Source organism: Mesocricetus auratus, unplaced genomic scaffold (assembly GCF_017639785.1).
Source record: "Mesocricetus auratus isolate SY011 unplaced genomic scaffold, BCM_Maur_2.0 Super-Scaffold_100009, whole genome shotgun sequence".
Lineage (NCBI taxonomy): Eukaryota > Metazoa > Chordata > Mammalia > Rodentia > Cricetidae > Mesocricetus > Mesocricetus auratus.
The window spans coordinates 9,916,318-9,938,432 of record NW_024429193.1 but is presented as its reverse complement, the minus strand read 5'-3'; the positions used below and the strand labels follow the sequence as shown (position 1 = coordinate 9,938,432).

The window sequence follows — 22,115 nt, the reverse complement described above, 5'->3', positions numbered from 1 at the left end:
AGAGGCTCCTGAGCAGACCGGTCACAACGCCACTACTGGTTTCCTCTGAAGCCTGCCCTTCTGGCCTATCGTGAATTTCCTACGCAGACAGGTGTCATATTGGCATGGATTTCGCTGCCAAGTACATTTTAAGAGATGGGCGTGGCTGCCATCATGTAGCCTGTTCCACTTGTCTTTAAACACTCTTAACCCTCCTTGCTTTCAATATTTCGCTCCGGCAACCGGTGACTTCATGAAGTACCCACGCACCGGGCTCAACTCACTGAGGTGTGGGAACAGTATCGAGAGCTAAGTAGCACAGTCATTGTCGTACACAATGCTCGTAGCTACTGGCAAATACCTATTTGCTGAATCAGGATTGGGCTGCGGGAAGCCGGACTGGGCAGTTCGACGGCTTTTCTGTTTGTTTCCTTCTTACACACCATCCTCTTTTAATTAACCAGTTAGCCAAACCAGATTCTCCTTTTGATATTTACTCTTTAACGTGAAAGCTTTCATCGTAAGTGATTACTCCATTTCAGTCTTTTTTTTAATTACAGCAAATGTTTACAAAACAAAAGGTATTGAGTCCCCCTAATACTTACAATTAAAAGTCATTGCATATCTTGTTCATTTTGCTCTTAAATTACTGGGTGTCGAATCAAACATATATGCCAGTTAGGATTAAAACATGTTCAGTAGGCTACTCATTACTTCTTTTTAAGAGAAAACAAGTGTTCTATAAACTTCTTGAAGAAAACCAGCAATTTTCTCCCCTCCCCCTACAGCCTTACAACTTGAATAGTAGACAGTTGGCACAATCACTCTATAAATGAATTAAAATTTTTTGGAGTATTAAAATGTTTCTTAGCTGTATATCTGTCTTACAGACATTTCTATAAATAGAATTTAGGATATACCATAATCAAATGTATTATCTGTTAATATAAGTATTTCATAAGAATGACAATGTTTATACAGAGCATGGCCCAGTGACTGTAAAGGGTTGGACATTGGCATTTGAACCTGTGTTGTCAGTGGACTCAGAGATGAGATCTTCATGTTCTCAAACCTCTTGATTCCTTGGTGACATTTAAATCAAGCAAACTTACAATTTTAAAACTTATTTAGTCCTAAGCATCAAACCATCATTCCTCTTAAAATAGAGATTTCTGCCAGATGGTGGTGGCACACACCTTTAATCCCAGCACTTGGGAGGCAGGCAGATCTCTGTGAGTTTGAGACCAGCCTACTCTATAGAGTGAGTTCCAGGACATCCTGAGCTGTTACACAGAGAAAACCTGTCTCAAAAAGAAAAAGCAGAAAGCAGGTATTTCTTGTATCATATTGCTTTTGCTTCAAATTGCCCAGTATATATCATAAAACTGACACATAATGATACTCAGCTAGTATTTGAGAAGCAAACTGTTCCAGGCATGTTTATGGTTACACAAGTAAAGTTGTAAGTGGTGCATATTAACTTGCCTGTAACCTACTGTGACTTTCCCCTGTGTATAGAAATGATGTGAGCTATGCAGATAGGTGCACACGGGAACCATTTCCTAAGTAAAGGAAATGCAAATCACTCTGAAGAGAGCACACAACTCTCAGATTATTTTCTTATTTTGTCGATTTTAAAGATCTATCTGTCTATCATCTGTCTATCTGTCTATCTATTATCTATATGGGGTGTGTTGTGTGTGTACACACGCACACACATGTGCGAGTGTACATACTACATGTGTGCAGATACCCATGGAGGCCAGAAGAAGGTATCAGATACCCCAAACTCAGGCAGTTGTGAGTCGCTCAGTGCGGTTGCTGGGAACTGAACTCCAGTCCTTTAGAAGAGAAGCAGACAGAGGTAATCACTGGGCCATATCTCTAGCACTCACTCTCATGTTAAATAAAGCTCGTCATTAGTTTTAACCATTACATTTCTGGATAATCTATTCTTTAGTATGAGCATTTTTTCTTCTTGAAAAGCTTCATAGGAAAAATTTAATCCCCATTCCACATGAAAGTTATTCAACTATTTGAAAATGGCTATCATTTTCCCCAAAGTCTTCTTTTTTCCAGATGGAACATTCCTTTAATCATTATAATATGATATGGCTTTTAAGGCCTATCATCATGTTGGATGGGTTCCAGTTTGTCCGTGTCTCTCCTAAATGTGGCAGTCAGATCTGAATGTATTACTTCAAATGTGGTCTAATTATGCAAAATCCAAGCGTACTGCAGTTGCTCAAGACTCCATTTCAAGTCATTTGTAGAGGCAGGGAATGTACTCTGAAGAGGGAGGGACATCCTGACCGTATTCTCAATTCTTGGACTTTCACAAAACTTAAATGTCTGTCTTTTACAGGCAGAACTCTGCTTAATCAAGTCTCTTAGGTCTTGTTCTTGTTGGAATTAATGTTTTGAGTGAAAAAAAAATTAGTTATATGCCCATCCACACTAGAGTTCATCTTTGGCGCTGGGCCAGTGTTCTAATTACTTATGGCATTTGTTTTATATTTTTTTGAAGCCTGACTTGACATTACAATGCATGTGTTACCATATTTTATTGTGCACCATTCACTAAAAGGCATCTGGGTGACTTCAGAATGTCAGACTGTGTGTTGGTGCCTGATGACATCAAGAACAAGAGGAAAAGGCTTGTACTAGCAGGAGCTCTGCACACAGCAAGGAACCTGCTGATGTAATTGCAATGCCTTAGATGCTGTCTTCTAAATGATTAGTATAAAAAAGAAAGAGAAAGTGCTTGATCTACCCAGGTTGGTGAGAGAGAGTCAGCTAGCCTTAAGTGGGTAAGAAAAGACTGACTTTTACTAAGTGTCTTTTCAAGGACGGTTAAGAAGCAAGTGAGAAATGTGATGGCATTTATTAAACACAGCATCCTGATGGCATGATAGTTTTAACAGTTGCTGATTGAAAAATGAGGTTCAGGAAATTGACAGAACTTTCACAGAGGCACTTGGTCAGCTTGTTTTGGAACTTTTACGTGAATGTCTAAGCATCTGGCTGCAAAGTCTATTTTCAATCACTTTCAAGGTTGTGATTCCTACTTGTCGGAAATGGGAACCGCATTAACACCCCACTCTAGCTTAGCTTCTAGGAATGTGTATTTTGATGGAATGACTTGTTAGATCCAGGTCCACACTCTTCTGAAGAGCGAAAGACCACGGGTTTCCTGGAGGCTGTTTTGTTCTTACTGGACTTGTATTAATGTGTAATAGCCAGTGTTGCCTTTCCAAAATGTTCTCTTTCACTTTATCAATTCCATGCAAATTTTCTTAGGGAATGATGCTAAGCTCAGAACCTACCTCGAACTCTTATTAAACACAGTGCAGCACTGTCCTGACTCCATCCTGTTTTCTTTGACAAACATAACAGGCAGAGCTGCTCACCCGAAATTCCTTTTCAGAGAAAGCACCAGCACTTACTTGTGTCCATTCATTTCAGCTTATTGGGGGTTCATTTGCTGTCATTGAATTTATTGGGAGGAAAGCAAACATTGAATTTGTTCTGTAAAAAGCCCTACTTATAAAGCACATCTCAAAAATACTCTTCGCAGGTGCAGGGTGGGGCGGGGGGTGACACGGTGATGTTTTGTAAGGACTTAAATGACAGTTGGGGAAAGCTTCTGAATCAGGGGCCGGGGAAGTAACTCAATTAGTAAATGCTTGTCTAGCATGCATAACACCCTGGGTTTGATCCCTAGCAGCTTCTGTAATCCCAGCATTGAGGAGATGGAGGGAGAAGGATTAGAAATTGAATATCACCCAAATGAGCTCAAAGTTAGCCTGGGCTACATGAAACCTTATCTTGAAAATGAAAAACAATACCCAAAACAATTACAATTCACGAGTCTAAATTACATTTGATAATAAAAGCGTCTTTCTCCTTGACGATGTGGAGACACAGCGGTGTTATGCTAATTCACTGCAGCTGGAAGACCATCCTCACTGAAAAATTGAAAAACCAAATTCTGATCAGTTACTTGCAGAAGGGCAATTACGGGAGCTGGTCTGGTTTCATTATCCAAGATGAGTGAGAGTAAAATGCAAAGCTGAAGCATAAACAATGCAAGGCATATGAGGTTTGAGCGTTCTTTTTGTTTTAATTATCTAAGTTTTCATTAGCAAGTGCTTTGAAATATATGATCCTGTTGTTGAGGTGGCTGTTCCGGGAAAAAGACAGTAGTTTGGGTTCTACCATATTCTACCGTAATGTTGCTAATAGCTGACCTTATACAATGATATGCCAGGTACTTCGGAGCTAAGCATTTCCATACATTTTGCGATTTATTATTGAGGCAGAAGGGAATTGCACAAGTTGTCCACTTCACTGTTAACAGACCATGGGGCCAGCATTGAAATCCAGGCAGAGTGGAGAGGATACACACACCTCTGTTCATTTATTTTGCAACTGCTAGACGCTTGTTGTTAAATACTTTGTTCTTTTTTTTTAAGCCTGTGTCTTTTTTTGAATTTTAGCAGCACTTTTATTTACATATCCATGCCCCCATTCCCTCACCCTCCCATCCTCCCGTGCCTCCCACCATCCTCCCAATCCACCCCCCCACCTACTCCCCAGTGATGGTGAGACCCTCCATGAGGGATCATCAAAGACTATCACATCATTTGGGGGAGGCTCCAGGTGCTCCTTTCTGTATCTGTGCTGCAATAGTATCCCTCCATAGGGAATGGCTCCCAAAGTTCATTTGTGACCTAGGGATAAACACTGGCTCCACTGTTAGAGGTCCCATAGACTGCCCAGACCTCCTAGCTGGCACCCACATTCAGAGAGGTCTTGGTTCAGTCCAATTTTGGTTCCCAGCTTTATGACTAGTATCTCCGTGCTCTCACTAGGTCAGGTCAACTGTGTCATATTCTGAAGTGTTCTTCTATGGCCTATACTCTCGTGAAAGAGAGATTAATTGTCCTAATCTATTTTTCAGAGTTAAACATTCTTTAATGTCTTATCCAAATTGAGTACAAAAGGTATGGCTTCTGTTAGCAGTCAGCTCAAGAGAGTCAACTTGATTTCATCAGACAAGACTCAGGCCACACGCATCTCCTCTGTTTTCCTGTACAGATGCCCATCTGTGCCCATAACAAACACACTGCACTTACTTGTTTACGTGTCTCCTTATCGCCAAGCCTAAAACACTAGAAGCCCTAAAGGGCATTTGTGGAATGAATCGATAGCTGGGGCCAGTTCTTATCATTTCTTTATCATTTTCTGACATATGAATTTTTTCCCTGCCAGGTACCAATTTGTCTCCTGCTGAGGTGAGGCAGAACATTGTCTTCTCTAGACAGAATTAACGTTCCCCCTGTTTACCAAACTAGAGAGGTAAAGAAACGTAGATTCATAGACTCTATGAAAGCAAGGAACGTTTTTATCTGTGTGCGTGCGTGCGTGCGTGCGTGCGTGCGTGCGTGCGTGTGTGTGTGTGTGTGTGTGTGTGTGTGTGTGTGTGTGTGTAGTAGTAGTAGTAGGCCTGGCTGCAGTTGAACTCCTTACGCCTCTAAGGATGACCGTGAACTCCTGGTTCTTCTACCTCCACCTCCAGAGTGCTGGGACTATGGATGTGCCCCAATAACTCAGCTTCCCCAGAGCTGGGGATTGAACCCAGGGCTTCCTTCACGAAGTGCCAGCGCTCTGCCAATTGAACCCCATCTCCAATCCACAGGCAATGTTTTGAGAGCTAACAAGTTTAAAACTCCGGACCTACAATCTTCGCATTGATTGCCCTCACTTCTTCTCGTTTCCTGGGATAGATGGATGGGGTTTGACGCTATTCTCCCTGAAACCTCCCTTGTTAAGTTATGTGACCTGTTGTTCAAACAGGAAGAAAGCCGTAATGTTGCTACTCCAACATAAACCCGAAGAGAAAGCAGGCAAGGGCGAGCTAATGTATTAGCAGAATATTGCCATTTCTTTCTTACTTCAGTCATCAGGTACTATTAAATGAAAGGCATGGGCCAGGTCGGAAGCTGCAGACAGGCTCCCAGGAGGTTACAGAGGACAGGGCACAACACGCATAGCCCTCACGATTAAGTTTACTCAGGAGAGAAGAAATGGGAGGCAGTCTGAGGCTCATCACTAACTGTACTGGAACCCGAGAGCATGTGAGCTCTTAGACTTAGAGACATCCAGTGCAGCAGTGGGTTCTTGGACAGGGGAAATGCTGTGCTGTCTCAGGTTTGTCTAGTATGAATATTTTAGGCTTGAAACAAAACAAAACAAAAATTTTAGGCTTACCTTTTCATGGAATGGCCTTTTTAAAAAATCCTCTTACACCAGAGGTTCAAATACCAAATGCCTAGAAAGGCCAAGTGAGTTAAGAATAATGAACAGGAGACTGGGCTCTGGCAACAGGGTTCTGGTGCCCCTTAGGCTTGGGGATCTGGGCCTGAGTCTGCCCATTTAAACCCTGCCTCCAAACATTCAGGTCCATCGGTATACCGGACAGTCCCTTTACAATTTATTTAAAAGATTATTAGAAACATCAAGAAAGTCATACTGGGTAAGATTGTTTACACATCGATCCTGCTATCACTAGCACCATCAATTTTCATTCACCCAACAATGCTGGGTCTGCCGAACCCTGTGCTGCCTTATTTATGCCCTGCAGTAATCAGAAAGGAGCGCAGTATGCAATGACCTGTTATCCAAGGAGCTGGTCCAACACTGCCGGGTAGAGACTGGCTGGCACTTCCGCTGTCCCAAGTAATCTAATCTATTTGAGTAATTGAATCTTTGCTTGGCAGTAGGATGAATATAAACACTTTCAAAATACATTATTTAATTTGGTTTTAAATACACTTACACATGTAAGGCTGGGAGAAAATGGCTTGAAAAATATGAAAGCCACCTTGCCCCAGCCTAAATAACTCTTGCTAACCAAAAGTCTTAAAAATAAAATAAGAGTAGACATTATTCAAGTATATTGGTATGTATAATCAAAATAGTCTTTACTTTTAAATTATTGTTTCTTTTCTCCACCGAAAAGATTCTCATGCATTCACAGGAGTTTTGGCTAACGCTTTGTTTAGCCTTATCCCGTCTCTGTGCTAAACAAACTAAACAGAGCTGAGCCCGGTGAACATTAGGATGGGTACAAGAGCTAAGCCTAACCACCAGATAAAGGGCCTGGCAGCCTTGGGACTGAAGTGGCTGAATCTCATCTTCACTGAGAGTCAGGAAGGGAGGAGATTTATCTCATCTTTCTCCCAGGAAGCTGGTATGACCCTGCCAAATTGCTGTCTCACAAATCTTCTGCACTTGGACCAATGCGACTGGACAGGACTGGGGTTTTCGTATAAAATACTTGGACTCTCCACAGCTTGCACTCTCTTTTAAGAAAGCAAGAATCCATAAGAATCTCATAACTGTTGCCTCGATGCCGGTCAGAACTTCTTTAAAAGTGGCTTCCTAGCAGTCAGGTCTCATCTAAGCACTTCAGAAAGGTCTTCGCTTCATCAGCTGTGGTGGAGGGTTCCATGGCAGGCGACTCAATGAGGTTCAGATTAAACTCGGGGAACAAATCTTTTGAAGTCTCATTCTGAGGCCACTGAGCAGCAGGAGTAAAATGAGTCACATGCTTCCTGTAATGTTTGACTGTATGTCTTAGGGAACCTAGCAGGAAAAGTAGGCTTGCCGGGGAAAGAGAGCAGAAGAGAACGTACCGGAAAAGGACGCATCTGGAAAGAAGGGAAGTGGGTTGCCAGCTCTATGGTTTTTAGCTGGGGTTACTAAAGAAACAACAACACCCCAAACAAACAAAGCCAGGAGCCTCTGGACAGGTAGCTAAAACAATTCCCTTTATATCCTGGAAATCCCCCTACACACACACACACACACACACACACACACACACACACACACACACACACACACACACACCTAACCTTGGGTCTGGTGGTGAGGAGTGGGTAGATGCCAGCGTTTACACAGGGAAGGAGGCATCAGGCAAGGGGCAGAAGGGATGGCTCCTGTTATTAACAGTGTGGGTCCCAGTTAGAAAGAAGGAAAAACAGTTTGCTTCTGTTGTCCACTGTTTCCCTTTTGTTTATCCTCTTGGCCTTGAGAGCCTCTTAGAGGGAAGGGCCTTCATTAAGGAGGAATGAAAGAAATGGGGAAGTCGGGCTTGCAACCTACTGGAAAGAGATGGAAGCAGAAGATTGGGTCTTATCATGTCTTTTTTTTTTTTAATCCTGTCAGAATTACCCTCAAGAAATTTCATAATCTCAGTCTGGTAAGTGAGCAATTATCACCTGTGAGATTAGATTACTCAAAAACTGCTAATTTAGTTCAGGCTTCAAACACACCTTTTTCCCCTGCCTTTTCAGACCTATACCATCATTGCACCCCGAAGCCATTTGGAAAGTTTCACTGCTCCTTGCTCACCCACACAGACCCCCCTTGACGGTCACCTCCGCCTGCGGGTAGCATGGGACAGCAGCGCCAACAAGTTATGACGACGTGTGGCTTTTGTCAGACTGCACAAACATCACCAGCCTTTGTTTTCCACCGTCTCCTTTAAGTCTCAAGGTGAGCTTTCAAGACGCTTTGGAAAGCTGGGGTCTTGAAGAATTATTTTCTTCCTTTACCAACAGATTAGTTGATTGGAATTTCTTTCCCTAGGTAAATGTCTCTACCAAAAGTCCTGGAATTTTGGAAGGAGACAGACAGTGTGTTATATATTTCTGAAATCTGGAAGTATGTTAAGTATAGTCAGTGCTTAATAAATCTATGCTGAATAAGAGAACAGTCTTTAGAAAAATCCACCACTCTCCTAGATGGTCACTCAGCATGGTTAGAGGTCAGAGGCAGGGAAAGAATTGTGAAATAAACCCTAAGGAGTCTAGGCAGGCAAAAGTGCAAAGTAGCCAAAGTTTAATTTACTGTAAGAGGAAGGCGGGCAAAGGCTACTGTGTAACTGAGGCCATGAGCTTACACAGACCACTGCACTATAAGCTGCGTTTGAAAACATTCTGTGTAAAGCTGTGGTTTTTAGCAGGAGGGGGACTTGCTTTTTGGAGTGGGGGAATCCCAGGAATGCTCTTCACCCTTTCCTGAGAAAAATAGACATTCCTGTTGAGTAGGAAGATTTCGATCTCAGGCAAACCTACATCCCAGGCTAAGAAACGTCATCAAGATGATGCCTTTGAATGGTGACCTCCAAGGTGCAAAAGAGACCTCTCAAGGAAGTCTCTGTTCAGGTTCAGAACAAAAGGTACCTCTCCAGCATACTGACGAATTCCATCCATTCCACAGGGTTGAAGTGAAAGAAAGGAGTCTCACAGCATGCCACCCCTTCTCTGTAGAGGTTACAGAATGTTCCAGAACACCCACAGAGAAGAAGAATCACACAGCTGGATTATGGTCCAACCCTTAGCGCTCATATTCATAGAGAGGCACACAGTAGGTTCACAGCACACATTAAACACAGCAAAAGGATGGGGTTTGTGCCTTGAAACTTCAACTACTTGCTAAATCCATTTAAAGAGACACTGCTGTTAATAACCAGACACTTGTTTCTGCAAAATGCTTTGTCCTACATCTCAGATGTGAGCCCCTGGGATTCCCCGAGACCCAGAGGTGGGGCGCTACTTGAAGGAGAGCTGCCTATATTTGTGGCTGTGGGGTACATGTTTGTGTGCTGCGATCATGTCCGTGCACACTCGGATCAAAGGAGACCTCGGGGATCCTGCTCTATCCCCTGGACATAAGCTTTCACACTCTGAACCCAGCCAGAGCTCTGTGTTTGCAGATAGACTGGCAGCCAGCAAGCCCCAGCAACCCGCCCCCTTGGTCTCCGCCTCCCACAGGTCTCCGTTGCTGCCCTCCCGCAAGCACATGTGCTTGGGTTACAGGCATACAGGCACACCCTTGTGTGGGTGCTCGGGGGCTGAACTCAGCTCTGATGCTGTGCTTGGCTTTTCTGTTGTTTGCTTGTTTTTTTGAGAGAAGATTTCTCTGCATAGCCCTGGCTGACCTGGCACTCACTTTGTAGACCTCGCTGGCCTCGAACTCCCATACTCACCTGTTGGTGCCTCCCAAGCGCTGGGATTAAAAGCATGACCCACCACCCCTGGCTCATGCCTGGCTTTTTATGTGGGTGCTTGAGTCCTGTAAGATGCCTTCCCCGCGGAGTGATCTCCTTTCTACTCCTTCATCTCCCTTCCCCTGGCAACAGCGTTCTTCCCCTAATAGTTTCCTTATTGCAGTGGCAGAAAGAAATGTATATATATATTCTAACTGAGCCAACCAGGATCTGGACTGTTGCTTTTTTAAAATGCTTTTGTAGCCAAACAGATGTATTTCCAAATTTTACTTGCGTTCATTCACTGGCTTCTACCCTATATTTAGGACCCATTGCTCATTTTCTTATCATCTTCGATTTCATTGCCTTTGTTTTGCATTGGAGGAACGGGGGTGGGGGTGGGGTGGAGGTCAAATGTAACCCAGACTCTTTCTGCTCAAAACACGTTAAAATCGGAGAGAAACTGGACGATTAACAGGATGAATCATCTGCTTTTTTTTTTTTAAACAAACAGGAATGTAAACAAGTGTTGCGTGGAGCCCCACCTGCCCGACTGCTGTTGAGGGGCTGTGTGTATCTGGAGGGAAACAATTCCTCCTTCTCAAGGCTGAACTAAAATTAGGCTCCACCTGCAAGGATGGTAATAAAATGTACACAGCTGCATTCCGGAAACAAGTTACTCCGATTGCTTCTGGAATGCTCTGTGCCAATGCAAACTTGTTAGCTCTTTGCCTAATTCCCAAAATGTAGTATTAATTTTAATGGTAATTATTAGCACAATAACCAACTGATAAGTAATCTCAAAATAGATCCAACATTATCAGATTTGAAATATACTCTGATTTTTTTTTTAAATCCTCACATCCTGTCTAGTTTAACCCCTCACTCACTGATGCTTTCCTTCCTCTCTGCATTTACTTTCATTCAGGGACAGGGGTCCATGGGGCGCCACTGGAGCGGGACCCAGCCTGTCGTGGGTTCCTCGCAGGAGAAGAATGGGAGGCACATGCTTTCCTGGCCCTTGATCCCTTCTGTGGATTCTGGAGCTTTCTTTGGAACAGAAGATTCAGATAGAAACCAAATCCCATCAGGCCTGCGTCCAGCTTTTTCCTGCAGATTTAAGATAGGGAGGCAGCCTGTGAATTCCTGCCAGAGAAGGCAAATCACTGTTCCTACGGAGGACAAGTCATCGCAGTTCCGCTCTGTAGGCCAAAGCAGCCATTCTTGACTCCCATCACTCTGCGAGACTGCACTTCAGCGCTTGCCCGCCCGCCTGCCCGCTCGCCCGCCCAAGGAGCAATTTACTAGAGCTTAATTAGTCACTGAGACATGTGTGTACGAAATCTCCAGCAGTTGGACTGTAGAGACAAGTGGCAAGGTTCCGTCCACATCAGAATGTGGGAAGTGAGGTTGGGGGTGCATAATCCCAGGCTGAGGGGGGTGGAAACAAGTGGATTCCCCGGGGCCAGCTGGGCAGCTGGCCTAGCTTACTTGGCAAGTTTCAGGCCAGACCTTGGGCACCAAGGAGGAATGGTACCCAAGTCATCCTCTGGCTCTACATGCATGTAAACCCCACCACCACCACCAGGAACCACACACACACACACACACACACACACACACACACACACTAGACTTTAAATTTCAAAGAAGCTGTAATTGGGGTAAAGAGAATCTCCACTTCATCTAAGTCCAGCCTCAAAAAGCCATCTGCAAACCCCTCTTTATCATTTCTTTTATCGCCAACGTCTTCAGTCTTGAAGGGAACAGGACAAGTTGGCCGTGCTTCTGATATGATCTGGTCCCAATGTCACAGGTATCATCTCGAGGATTCTTAGCGTTTTTTTCAATACCTGCCTCTGTCTTAAAAGCTTCCTGAGACTCTTTTTAAAGTCGACTAGGAGTCAAATAGGCTCAATTAGGTCCCGAGCGGCAAATTCAGTCTCTGTTAGAGATTAAACAATGGAGGAAATAGCGAGGCTAACGAGAAGGCTGCTTTTCATTACCCCATCTGATTTCATTAGCCTAATTCACGCTTATTAATTATTGGTCTGATGAAATCATCAATGCGGGCATGCCAGGCTCGTGATGGCTACATTTGGGGAATATTCTGTCTTTCTCGGGCCCTTCCTACAGTGCTGAGATAATATCCCATTTTACTTTCCTTTCAGTGAGCTGTCCGACTCCATAACTGTACCGCCTATGAAGCCAACATCCTGGGAATAAACCCGGGGTTTACCACACAGCCCTGCTCTGCATTGTCAACAGAGAAATGGAAAAAGAACGCGAGTTTTCATTCCTTGAGAGTGAACTCCTGTGTGTTTGGACAACGCATGGGTCATTAGAGACCGGCTGCCCCCGAGACTGGGCAATTCTGGCTCATGTTCTAACAAAGGGCTGCAGGTCTGGTAAGGGTGGGGGTGGACTGGGCCACTCAGGTAAGTTTCACTCAGTGTGGGAGCCCAACGGGACAGCGCATGAAGGCAGCAGGGCTGAAGCGGTCCCTGGTGTAACTTTACACTAGTTTTCCCCCTTTAAGCCGTTACTGATCCCTTGGGTTTACATGTTTGGAGGAAGGCAGGGTGAAGTTGACTGACAGCCTCCTTATACGTAGGATCTTATGGATCATCCCAGAGGATGAAAAGACGGCTATGCCCTCCCTCCACGGTTCCCAAGAACCGTGTAACAAGGCTCCCACTGCGATCTTCATTTCTAATCTTATTGTTTGGTCTGTGTCTACTGACAGCAAACAAATGAGCATCTTGGTTAAAATCCAGTTGTTAGTATGATGTTTCTTCTTGTCTACATACTCACTAGTGAATGTTGTTTGTTTAAACTTGATCTTCTCTTTCTGAAACAAAATCTTATTCCTCCAAGAGTACTAAGAATATCCGGGAAAAGCAAAAAAGCTTGGGTGTCAGAGGTTGCCTAAGATTGCAGTGTGTCTTGAGTCTCCCAAACAATGTGCAAGCCACTGTTGTGGCTTTCTATCTCTTAATTCTCAGGGCAATTCTTTGAAATCTTATTTTTTGTTTTTTGCTTGTTTGTTTGTTCAGGTTCGGGGGTGGAAGCTAGGTTCATGTACATTCTACAAAAAAACAAAAGCATACTTATTTAGTACAGTACAGAGAGAGTAGTCAGTACTGCAGTAACAGAGAGAAGTTAGTCTTTGTTGAAACAGGGCCTAGGCTGGCTTTGAACTTGAATCTCTACTCTTGGTAGGCTTTGAGCTTGGGACCCTCAGATTCCAGGTTTCCAAGTCACTAGAACTGTGGTCCTGTACCTCCATTCTCTGATCTCCTGTTTGTTATCGGAAATGGGGAAACCAGGGCTAGGGAATGGCCAAGCTATTCATGGAGGTTGAGCCTTCATTTTAGGAGATCCAGGGTATGTTTTACCGTGCCCACCGTCCTGGGAAGGTGGAGGACACAGGCACTCTCATCAGCAAGGGCAGCACAGACACAGGGCAGTCACTCCGCCCTCCTCCTCATCCCTTCCCGTTCTTCATTACCGCCAGCTCATCTTTCATCTCAACCCTTACGACTCTGGAAACTGGCCTGACCTCTTACCCTCTGCCTTTTATGAAAACACTAACTCTTCTCACACCTCCCTTTGCCTCACAAGCCATCCTGTCCACCCACTGGCCCCGCCTCGAGTTTCCCTCCCTTCTAATTCCTCCTACAAGCAGCCATTTGGAAGCAATTTCCAGGTCCACCTCCTTCCTCCTGCCTCTGTCTCTGGTAATTTAGAGGTTAGGGACTGTGTGTTTTCCACTTGTCATGTTTATGCCTTACACTCTGTGGGTACCTAATAAATGCTGAATAATAGCAGCTCTATGACAGTGCAGAACCAGAAACACAGGTTCTCATATTTAGTATGTCATCACCAGCGAGGCACATTTATTCACTGACAGCCCGAGGCTAGGCACTCACCGAAGTTTTTTGCTAGAGCCCTGAACTTACCTTTGCATACTGGCTTTTTTTTTCTTACTTTCATGACAAAAGCGGAAGAAAAGAAAAGAAAATGAGACCACCACTGTTCTTTTCATTAAATTCCCAGCATCCCGAGGATAGAGGAAAACCAGGACACAGAGCCTTCTGAATGAGGAGTTAGAGTCCATGACAAACTACACAAAAGAGTCAGTTTGTCCCTGGGTGTGCATGTCCCTGGCTTTCCTATTTAATAGCATGTGAAGAAAGAAAGAATTGGCCTACCTCAATTTTTTTATTTTCTACAAATAACAAAAATACCTCTGTGTTTATGCCATGTGCCAACTATAGTAGGGGAAATGTATTGTTGAGGTTGAAAGTTTAAAGTAAAAAAAATTGCATTTTCTTTGAAAATCAATATAATTGACTCAAGGGGGTTTAGGTACTGTTCTTGTGGGTGACCTGTGTTTGATTCCCAGCATACAGCCTCCTGTGGCTCCGGCTCCAGGAGTATCTAGGCCTCTAGCCTCTGTGGACAGACATCTGTACTCACATTTGAGTACTGCTTCCCCCACAAACACATAATTAAAAACAATATCAACCTTCAATAGATCAATGTGTAAGCTAACAGTGGTTGTTCCTGTTTTTCAGTCAATAAATATTTCAATTCTGTTTCTTTCACCCACCTGTGTAGAATATATATATATATATATATATATATATATATATATATGTTTGGCCTTATGGTAAACATTGGAGGGTGCTGTTCAGTGTGGAGGCAGAGATATAAACAAGTTATTGGAGGAAAAATGCTATAATAGAATGGATATAATTACAAATCCTACAGGAAGATAAATTCCTCTGTGTGCCTGAGAGGACTGCATACGGGAGGTGACATTTCAGCTGTGTCTTGAAGATAAATGGTTGTTCTCTGTCAGAGGGTGGGAAATATGTCTGAGAGCATGAGGAAAGCAAGCCCACAGACAGAACCTCAGTGAAAGGGTGGCGAGCAGAGAGTTAGTTCCATGGAGAGTATAAGGAGTGGTAGAAGTCAGCTGTGAATTCTCTGATAACCACATCCCTTGGATACTCCTTTAGGGAGATTAAATTATGTCTTACAGGCATCAGGAAAACTTGTGCAGGACAATGTGACTATTTTTATTTCCAAGAAAGGGTTCGGCATACAGAGTAGGTTAGGAATGCCCCAGTCTGTGGGTAAGAGAGAACTAAGCAGCCACTAGTCTAGTCGAGGGCTGAGGTAGTGCATAGCTTGATTTAGGTGACACGAGGGGGACTTGCAAAAGAGGAATGCTGAGGACCAGGACCGCCAGGGCGTGATGACCGGGCTCCTGTGGGGAAGGAGACCAGAACTTGTGTCACCCCAAATGTCTCAGGTGCTGCACTGGGAAATTTCTTCACATCAGTTTATTCAAACCTCACAATAGCTTTGTGACACAAGCCGTTAAGTAGTTGCATTGGTATTGTATTATGAGGTTAAGGAAACTGTTGATAGTCTCCTCAGGTCAAAAGAACACAGAGTAGATTTGAACCCTGATCCTAGTCAGAAGACCTGCGGTCAACACACGTTCTCAGAGTTTCCAGGTGAAAGTCGAGAGGTCTCACAGTTACAACCCTGTGGATGGTTTGAGATCAAAGTAAATCCTAAATATCGTTGGTATAACAAACTAAATATCTGCAGTCTGTATGAAATCACTTTTCTGTCTAAAACTCTATTAGTGCTAGTGAAATGACTGGAAAAAAAGAACAAGGAAAATAAAACAAAAGACACAGAAAGCCGAAACCTCCGTCTCTTCCCCTCTTTAAGGAGTGAAATCTCTTTGTTAAGAGTGTGACAGAGTGCCAGAGATGAGCCTAATATGTGTGCAGGATAATGTTAGTTTTCAAACAGCTAATCATCTTTGTTTCAGCTCATTGGCAATTTGACTTTGGGTGTTTCAATATGACTGATTGAAAATACTTAGGAAAGCTGTATTATCCAACAGAAATCATTCTAAGATTAGTCAACATTTTCCCCTGACTGGTGCAGAAGGCTCTTATTACACAAGCAGTCACTAAAGAGGGGGGTGGGGTGGTTCCTTTGTGTGCCCCGGGACACCTGATTTCTCCTTGCTGTTTCTGTCCTTCGGTTTCAGCGTCTCTTGCGTTCTGGGTAGATCTCAGAAGGTGCTGGTTTGCCTGAGCTCATGGCACTGGCCTGAGGTTCATGAAAGAATGCAGGATGGGGAGAAAAAGAGGAAGAAGAAAAGGAAGGACATAGCCTCAAGCACATGCCCCTTTCTACCCTTTTCATTTTACTTTTTCCTAGGACATGTATTCCTGCAAGGATCTACTCTATACAGGAGAGGAAGCTTTTGATATGTAGATCAAGCAAAATGGTAAATACTTTCAAGGGTTCCTTATTCTACAATGTGCCTGTGGTGGTAGTGTCTTTGATTTTTCATGAGGGTTCGTGCTGCTAACTCAGTGCCTTCCATTGTCCCTCACGGCAAAACTCCCTTCCTAAAACCTACACACAGCATTTAATCCATCAGGCTACAGACATGTTTCTCCTCCTTCCTTCTGGAAGACTGAGCGACTACGTCTTGGCCTTGATTTCCTCCCTGACTTTGAGGGTTCTCACTTTCCTAATTGCTACAGTCTGCTGTGTCTTTTTGCCTAGGAATGAACAGAAGCAGAAACAACTGAAGTCACACAAGACGGTCGCACTCTGGTGTAGCCCATGCAGGGCACGTCTGGCCATCTGGATCTGGCTCTTTCAGAGCGTGACCTCAGCTTCAAGATGGGCTTATGGTGAGAGGCCAAGCCCTCAGTGCTCTTCTGCGGGCCACACCGCGACTTCCAAGACTTCTGAAGAGAGAGCAGGGTCTCTCTCGATCATTCTCAAGGTCATTCTAAAAACCCCTGAATTTTAGTACGGCTTTCTGGACATACATTTTTCAGTGGCCAGATTTAAGTGAGTAATGGTTGTGTACCTGTGAGCAACCCAGCTGGTATCTGTTAGAGCAGCCTTGGCTTGAGGGTAGGTGATCATCGTATCATTGATTTCTCTTGTTTTAATACTGCAAGGGATGCTTTTGGGCTTGTTAATAATACTCTGGAAATAAAGAATAAGAAAACATTTCCAAAAGACTTCCTGAGAAGATGGGGATGGGGTAGAAAGGGCAAAGGAAGGAGGGGAAACTGTGATTGTTATGCAAAATAAATTAAAAAGTTTAATAAAAAAAAGATGGAACAGAAAACATAGAAGCATTGTCATTTTATCCTAGATGTTAAAACTTGGAAAAGAAAATTGTATTATTTAACTTTGCCTCTGGTTTTCTCTTCATTTTCCTTAGTTTCCCATAATAGAGACAAAGCTATGGAAGTCATCATTAATTTAACTTTTTTTCTTTTTTCAAGACAGGGCTTCTCTGAGTAACAGCCCTGGCTGTCCTGGAACTCATTTTGTTTAGTAGGCTAGCCTTGAACTCACAGAGATCCACCTATCTCTGAGTCCTGAGTGCTGGAATTAAAGGTATGTACCACCCATTGCCCGGCCATTAAACACATCTTTCATTGTACATTACTTTCGGTATCATAGTATTTAAAGGAGTAAGACTACAATTTTAAATGAGAATGGGGGTGTATTCACATGCTAACAATGCCAATCCTATGCACTAGACTTTAATGTGTAATTTTATTTTGTTTTTCAAGACGAGAAAGCTGAGTCCTCAAGCTGGATGGAGTTAGTTCAGTATCCTATGGGTGGCCTGGAAGTGCAGTGCCAGCAATACAACATGCAATCAGCTCTCACGTTTTTGTAGACATTCCCCGTTCACTTTGATCACGGCTAACAAGAAAACGGCCATTTCACTTACAATCTGTAAAGTCTCTAGGGGAAGCTTCATCCAAGACTTAGCACAGTATTTTACATTTTATTTTTAAAGCACAGAATGATACTATCGGCAATATATTTATCCTGAAAACCTTAGTCAGTTTTCCATGATGTAATCTTGGTTCAATGTCCACAGGCTTTTAATTGCCATTTCCCACAAGTCTGAGCTGCTTAAAAGAAAAACCAAAAACAAAAAAAACACACATATATTTTAGATGAAATCTCATCTAGGTTCAACGAAAAGTGGTAACTTTTTGCTGCAGTTTCCAAAACCGCTTTAAGCTGTGTCACCTGAGGCATCATCGTCCTTGGTGTGGCTGGATTTTGCTGGGCACGTGGGAAAATACTCGTTATGGCAAAGAAGGTAGTGAGCAATATTTCTCAGTGCCAAGTGTTTTTGAGCTGGTAAAGATGCCCTTAAATATGTCCAGGTTCCCATCAGAGGGCACAGTTAGCCAGGGTTGGAAGGATACAGGCTGAAGCTGCCATCCAAGAGAGCAACCTGTGAGAGCTTGTTGAGAGCGGAGAATGATGTAGAGAGGAAAATTTCTGAGATGACAGCTGTTTAAATCTAATCAGAAACTCTTTTCTACTCCAGGAGACAGTTAGTCTTCCATTTGCTCTAATATGTATCTCAGGAATCCGTAGGGTTTTAGAAGGCTGCAGGAGCTTCCAAAGCAACACTTGAGAGCCCAGTTTGAAGATAAGACTTGATGCCGCCAGTGCCCGCAGATTAAAATGGAGGCAGAGTGGGAGCATAATCTGATGCAAGATTCTAAGTAATTTGTCCAAAACTTAGTCTTTTTAACTGCCTTGAAATTTATTTTATTTTATTTTTCCTTGTTTTGTGTTTTGAGGCAGGATCTTAATGAGGTATTTCTGCCTGGCCTAGAACTGGCTGTGTATACCAGTCTGGCATCCAACTCCCAGAGATTTGTTTGCCTCTGCCCCCCAAGTAATGGGAATTAAAGGGGCATATCACCAAACCCGGCTTGTGATTTTTTTAAAAAACATGCTTTATTTATATACATACATACATATACACACACAATGGTAACTATTAGTATACTTATAAAGCTTGCATTCAAAGTGTGGTCTATGAACTCTTACCACCTAAGAGATAGTTAGAACTTCAGCTCACAGGATGTACTGGTATACACTTTTAATCCTAGCACACAGGAGGCAGAAACAGGGGAACTCTGTGAGTTAGAGGCTAGCCTGGTCTACATAGTGGGTTCTGGGCCATCCAGTGCTACATACTAAGGTCCAGTCTTAAAAAAAAACACCCGACGCTCATGCTCTACTCATTTGCATTATAACAGATTCGTGTATGACTCTGATATACAGTAAGTTTTAAGACATACTGTAGTGACCAGCCCTCCCCCCCCCACACCGTTTTAGCAGACTTGATAGGCTAACATGTGCTCGAATGACCTTGCTGCTCCTGTCCTGATCACTAAGGTCAGATGTCCTCCTCATGGCAAGGAGGCAATCAGAAGTTAGCTGGCGGGGCTGTCATTTATGGCTCTGGGTGTTCTTTACAGACAGTGCACAGCAGTGACGTGCAGAGCATAGCAACCGCCCTGGGAGGGCCTATGGGCCATAACAACCAGTTGGCCAATCAGCACAGGGCAAGTCATCGAACTTAGAAGCACACCAATCCTGAGACTGTTTCATACCCCTAGACACTCCCCTTACGCTGCCCTTTAAGATCCCTGCCTCGAGGTTGCTTGGGTCTTTCTCCAGCCATTCGGCATGGTGGTAGGGTGAAGGGCCCGAGCTAATGGGGTTAGCTCGTTGAACATCAACAATAAAAGACTCCTTGCTTTTGCATCGAAATGGGTGGGTCTCCTGGTCACAACAATACAGATTGAAAAGGTATGTAGCTCTTGCTTAACACTGCTGTGCCTTTAGTTTAAAACCATTCTGAGTTGCCCTCATATACAAGGCAGTGCTGTTTATGGGGTCTAAAGGTAAGAATTGCCAGAAAATTCCTGTTGAAAGACCTGGAGGCCACTTCCCAGGCTAGTTGGGGCTCTGACCCAGAGCTGGTGCTGAAGGTATGGCTGTCTGAAAGGGGAAGGTGACACACAGAAGGGAACACAGGGTCGTGTTGACCCTAATCTAGAGCCTCTAGGACTCTTGCCCAGACCTTGTCATGCTAGGAAGTGTTGCTGATTAAAGCCAACCTGTAGCTATAACGATGCCATTTTTCATTACGTCATTTTGTTACTTGGTATTTCTTCCATTCTCTCTTCCTACTGCCCCTGGCTGACAGGTAAAGATGCTGTCCCAGCTGCCCTGTCCTCCCTTGTCACCTGTTTTCTCAACTGCTACTGTTTTACCAGGAGAGTTCTAGTCCTTCCAGACTGGCATTCTCACGTGCTGGGGTCTGACAGTGGCACGGGGGAGTGCGTTTCCCTGGATACACAGGTGTAACTCCCACCACCATGTGGCTTCCTAGACACACAGGCACACCATGCTGCCTGTCCTCCAGTTAAACTGTGAACAGGAAACAGTCTGGAACTGGAACTTTTCCTCAGCGTTAAGTCAGTCCCCACCACCATGGGCCCAGAAGACTCCACCTCCAATTACAGAGAAAACACACGGGAATTCACAACAGAGTTCCCCTGTGCCCTGGAAAAGAAGGTAAAATGAGCTGAATTCAGACCAGTTGCTGAGGAACATTTGGAAATTCTTTAAGGGCAACAGGAGTCATCCATCTCACCTAGTTTGAAGAGTCTAGAAATAAACAAAAAGTCTCTAAATGCCACACTTGCTTGTACGCTGTTTGCTGGGCCAATGCTAACTCTTCTCCCGTCTTTAGTGAAGTTGTCTTCCTAGCCCAACAGAGCTGTCTGGACTGTTTGAAACACTCTGTGCATCCCTCATGCCTGCTTTACAGCACCTAGTCAACTTAATTAGAGATTTGGATAATCACATGTTTTGTGTTTATCTCTCCAGCTATACGCACCAAGAGAATAAGGCCACGTTCCATTAGGAGGCAGACACAGCAAGCATGCTCACTAGACGAATAAACCTGTAGTCACCTAAGTATACACACTCCAATGTCTTGTAAAAAGCGTATACCCCCCCCCCTCAAGTGAGCAGGAATGAACTCCTCAGGTAGATCCAGTTTCTCTCTAGACACAGTTCAGGTGGCTATGTTTGTTTTCCCAAATTCCCAAACCAAACCAAACACCCTGAAGTTGTGACAGAGCAGGTAGGGGGGATAGATAGTGAAGAAAGGATGAATGGTGAAAACTTGACAGGCTGTTTCATGGCGCAGGAAGACAGAAAAACAGGGAGGAAATAACTAAAATACCATAGCAAGGTGGAGCCCCTGCCAGGAGCAGACTTTGCAGAGAGCAACTTGATGCTCTCACAGTCAATGTCAGTAATTATAAATAACAGCAAAGACGGATCTGTACGAGCTGCTAATGAGGAATATTAGGGCAGATTCACAATAGAAACAAGCTATCTAAAAACTGAGTCTGTGGTCTGGTGGCAATAATGATACGTGGTAGGGATAATGATACCTGCCCTAATATGGTTCTTCAATTTTAAAACACCTTTTCATTTTGTTGTTTTTCCAGATAGGGTTTCTCTGTGTAGCCTTGGATGTCCTGGAACTCGCTTTGTGTACCAGGCTGGCCTTGAACTCAGAGATCTGCCTGAGTCTGCCTCTGGAGTGTAGGGATTAAAGGCGTGCACCACCGCAGCTGCCACCAACCACCACTGGGCTTTGCATTGTTTCTGTTGTTGCTGCTTGGAACACTTTATTTTTTAATCATTTATTTCTTCTTGTTTTATGTACATTGGCATTTTGCCTGCATGTATGTCTGTGTGAGGGTGTCTGATCTTGGAGTTACAGACAGTTGCTAGCTGCCATGTGGGTGCTGGGAATTGAATCAGGGTCCCCTGGAAGGACAGTTAGTACTTGTAACCACTGAACCACCTCTCTAGCCCCTGGAGCACATTTTAATACTTTACCTGGCTTGATTTTTGTAACACACGAGAAGGAGACAGGCTGTAATGACCAGGAAAAATTGTTGCAAAAGGACACCTCATTCCATGGGGAGGCTGACACATTGTTACCAAAGTGCTTTTTCACTGAATACTATCACAAATATTTAGATTTGATTTTTAGAGATTATTTTTGGAGGGAGAACCATTTCATTATGATTCCCAAAAGTTTTTTAACTCAACTTTTTTTTTTTACCTTCAACAATGGTTCACTGAAATCTAGAAA

The 22,115-nt window shown here is 43.7% G+C and overlaps 1 protein-coding gene and 1 long non-coding RNA gene across 2 annotated transcripts in view; one reads left to right on the top strand and one right to left on the bottom strand.

Moving 5' to 3' along the window:
- Adgrl2 (adhesion G protein-coupled receptor L2) overlaps nucleotides 1-22,115 on the bottom strand; it is a 616,339-nt gene that overhangs the window by 256,728 nt on the left and 337,496 nt on the right. The window lies entirely within an intron of this gene.
- Nucleotides 11,682-17,228, top strand: LOC121142285. Its single transcript, XR_005879263.1, has 2 exons — nucleotides 11,682-16,364; nucleotides 16,649-17,228. It is a non-coding gene; the product is annotated as an uncharacterized LOC121142285 (long non-coding RNA).